We start from the raw sequence: 4,568 nt of genomic DNA on the forward strand, positions 1-4,568 counted from the left end.
CCAAGCAAGCTTACCAAACTCATCTAAATTGAGATAGTCTCTTCCTGAGAAAGCAGAGCAAAAAGTATTTTCTGCTGACTTCCATAAATCCTGGATCACACATAGAAACCATCAGACTGATAAAATAAATGTGCTTTTTGGGAGCATGTAGTAACAATAGCAACAAAAGCAGAAGCCAGTTCTCATTACTAGTGTAAGTAATAGTAATCAAAATTTGTGAGTATTATGGGCATTCAACAGCAGACAGAGCAGCAGCACTGTCTTTTCCACTGAAGCTGTTCAGTACCCCCTGAGCTTCACCAGTGACTTAGGAGTCACAGGCTCCACACACACTGCAGATTTCTGAGTCATTTGGACTCCTGTGTTTTTAGAACACCTGAAGGATCTCATTTGGCTTGCTACAGAGCCATCAGAAGGTGCTCCAAACAAAAACATTATGAACATTCTATAATTGGTAATTAATTTTAATCAAGATTTAAAGGAATAATATTACTCTTCTGCCTAAAATAATGCAAGTGATTATTGTGAAGGTTTAGACAGTGATGTTAATTGTGTGGACCTCTAAGAAGGAGAAATTATTTTCTTGCAAAGATTAAGGAACTAGCCCACATATTGTGTATCACCACAACTGGAAGTTTATCCTCCACATATTGTATCTGCTTCTCCTGCATAATAATGCCATAAAAATATTGGTCTATTTAATCTAGATTCTGACTACAGATCCTTGCCAGAAAGGGATGTAAACATAAAAACGTCCCCCCTACCATGAGAAAAGAAACACAATTGTGCCAGAACAGTTTTTTTATTTGCAAAAATTGCCTGTTGACTATGCAAAGGATATGGGATTATCATGAGGCATTCTTTGTTAGGAATGGAGAGAAGGTGCTCTCAGGTAATGGCAGACTGAAAGAATCCCCCAGCAAGAAACTTGTTAACACAGAAGCTGAAGAAGCCCTGGCAAATACAGGGGTTCAGGGGAGAGGGGGTTGAGGTGAGAGCAATGGAAAGGATTTTGTAAATTCCATGGTGGTTTGACTGGGAGTTGTGGAAGATCAGGAGGAGGCAGCAGGAAGGACAATACAAATGTAAGGAGGGGAGGTTAGATGATTCATGAATTAAAACCACTGTACTTGGAAATGAGAGGGAGATGAACTTGGAGATGTGAAAAAGAGCTACTATGGTAGAACAGGGGCCTGGATGTGAAGGGAGAAGGGAAATAAAATCAAAGCACTCTGCCATAGGTGATCATGTTACACACAAAGAATTGTTATAGCTATGCTGAGAGAGAGTAACACTGTTCCTGGGTTCATTCTCCCACAAACAGAGGCCAGTGGAAATCCTTGGTCCTCTGCATATAGGCAGGTGTCAAGAGGAAAGTAATCCGCAAATGGAATAATCATACGCCGCTCTCCAGGAGGAAGAAGGTGAATTTTGGATGGAGCTACAGCTGTCTTCCAGCTAATGGACAGGAATGAGTCTGGCAGAAATAACCAGGAGCATGAGTAGGTGCTGCTCAATGCTGCAATAGCCAGTTTTGAAGGAACACCTCTGTAGCTGTTCTGAGAGGTGTGTAATCACTGCAGGCCTGCTCTGCTGCAGGAAGCTGAGATCTCTTACAACAAATGCCATTGAAAGATATGTGCTGCTAACACAGCTCATAAAACTGGTAGGGTGTTGTTAGGATCATGAAAATGGAAGTAGCAGCTGAGGCTGTCAAAATGGAGACTTACCACTTTTAAACTGATGGTGTCTTACCATTGGAATTTTTCATTCTGAACTTTAACATTAATTTTAACAAAGTTGTGGTTAAAAGACACATCACAGTAACAATGTTTCTAAGGCTTACCACAGGATGGAAATGGTTCATTAAGACATGTTCTGTAATAATTACATCTATAGGGTCATCCCAAAATACTTTCAGAAATTTTGTGTGAGAAGTGCTATACTCAGCCTCAAAAAGAGGTCAACTTTTAAGCAAAATTTCCACCTCTGTGTAGAGCTAAGGTTGAAAAGAGGCCCCGTCTTAAATAAAATTATGGGGTTTGTAGCCTTCTTTTTGCTGAAATACTGACTAGACGTTGAAAACTATCTATTAAAATTTGGTTAATCTACATGTAAATTGGCTTTTATTTTGGATAGTTTAGAAATGTTGATTTATGTTAACAGGGGGAGTGTGTAAGGTGTGTGTTTCTGCCATCCTGCTTGTTACAGAATGTTTGGTTTTTGGGTTTTTTTTCAGCTTATAAATTAAAAAACATGAAAAATTCTCATTCAAAGAAACTTGTGTTACCTTTTGGAGAAAAAAAGCCAAGCAGAAAACACCAGCCTCTCCTGAAACTTGGATGGTTCTTTCCAACAACCTTTTGAATATTTTGCAGTCTCTCATTTTGTACCTCCTTGGCTGTGTGAAGATATAATTAATAAAATCCTGTCATCAGGAGCCTTCTATTAAATCATTTCACTGAGTTTTCTCTCCATTTAATTCTGTTTAGCTGAATGTTTACTGATGAGTCAATTAGCCACTGCTTTGTTTGTGCAACTTAATGTCATCACATCACCATGAGATCACCACAGCAAACATTCAGCAGCAGCAGCATTGTCATGTCTGGCTGGTTGCTGCAGGCTGGCCTGGGGCTGGCCACATCAGGGGTCTGGCTGGTCAGTGGCCTTGGTCTGGCTGTGATGTGCCATGGGGAACTCCTCTGTGCAGGGGACCAGAAAGTACTTTTCAATCACTGGTGAGGATCATCCCTCCCTATGGTGCAACGCCTCAAGCAGGAAATAAGGAGATAGGCCACTTTGCAAAGGCAGCTGTGACAACAAACCCAGGGCAAGTGAGTTGGTGTCTGCAACGGGAACAGACCCTGTTATGTTGGGATGGTACCACACTAAGTATTTGTAAAGCAATGGAAATTATTAGGGAGTAAGGTAGTAGATGTACCAATGGACCTCAATATACCAGCCCAGAAGGTTTCAATTATATTGATACACCTGGTCAAGCACAACAGCATCAGATTAATTTTAGTGCATTGTGTATTGCTGCCATAGACTCAGATATTCTGGAGCTGAACAGAAGATGGCAAATGCCTGTCAGAGTCACTCAAACTTAGTGACTGAATTACTTCTTCAAGCACATCTGCCAGGCTATGTCTTCAGAGATTGTTTTCCCAAATATCTGCAAATGGACACAGTCCAGCTCAAGGCACACTTCGGTATATCAGCAAGTGATATGCTTCAGATGGGGTTTTGTTCAGTGAAGATAAGATCCTTTCACAGAGATGCCAAAAATCGAAATCATGATCAAGGAGTGCCTGTTGCCTTTCGTGGTTTAAACAAGGAAGAGAAGGAGGCTACTAACAAAGAAACTTAATCAAGGGAGGTTGGATGTGACTGGAGCTTGTGAGTTGCCTCTTAAAAAAAGAGTTCTGTTTTCCCCCTCTCTGCAATCCTCTTAAAACTTAGCAATCCATCCCCAGTTTCTAGCAAAGGCATAAGTAGATAAATAGGGGGGAAATAAAAATTTGTATTTATAACCAGTCATAAAGGATATGGCATCTAACAAGGACAGATAAGTCCACAAATTCTGTGATTTAGGGAAGTGAGGAGAGTACCTCCCGTTGCACAGCACCTACTACATGGTCTGTGTCCTCCATGTGGCACAGTCTCTAGGTCCTAATAATATTCTGGCACTGATGCTTATTAACAGTGCAATTTCAATAATCAGCATATTTCATCAAATAATTGGTAGGCTGATGGTTATAAGAGGTGACACTGCCAATATCTCATAAAGGCTGAAAGAAATATTTCCCATTTCCACACTGCATAAACAAAGCATGCCAGACAACCTCAGGAATGCTAATGATCTCCAGTACTTTAGTATATTAAGTATTCATCAATTGAGCGCAGACCACAACAATGTTTTGAGAGTCCTTAAACACATGAGAAACACATGAGAAATGATGTAAAGTTTATATGAGCTCATATAATCTTAGTTGGTTGTACAGCCAAGCACAAGATCACAGAAATAAGGTCATGTGTACCATATCTCTCCTACTAGAGGGTTGTGCCCTACATTATATTTGCTGGTGCCACATCCAGCCCAGAATTAATTGACTCAAGAAATGAGTCATCCACTTCTTCCCCTATGGCATTATTCCCCAATCTAACAGATTACATTGTTGGGATTTCTTTTCCTTGATAATCAGACTGCACTGTCCTTAATTTCATCCCATTATATAACAGCTCACACTTACACTGTAACTGCCATCCAAAAGCTTTGCAAGTGTTAATTGAGTTTCATAACAGCCCCCCATGAAATAAATAAGTTCTGAGTCAGAGAAGCAAAAACCTGAGTTACTTGCCACAGGCCACATGTGGGATCACAGTGAGCACAGCTGGGTCTCTGTCATTGACTAGGAGCTGTTTGCTTGCTATTTATGCAATAATCAAGAAATAAAAACTCTTTTCCAGGAGGCAGCCCTGTCCACTCCTACCAGTGTCTATCTGCACTGTGGAAAACAATTTACTTGTTCTTTAATATTTGTGTCCTTTAAATATTCACATGTATA

Source organism: Geospiza fortis, unplaced genomic scaffold, assembly GCF_000277835.1.
Source record: "Geospiza fortis unplaced genomic scaffold, GeoFor_1.0 scaffold16, whole genome shotgun sequence".
Taxonomy (NCBI): Eukaryota; Metazoa; Chordata; class Aves; order Passeriformes; family Thraupidae; genus Geospiza; species Geospiza fortis.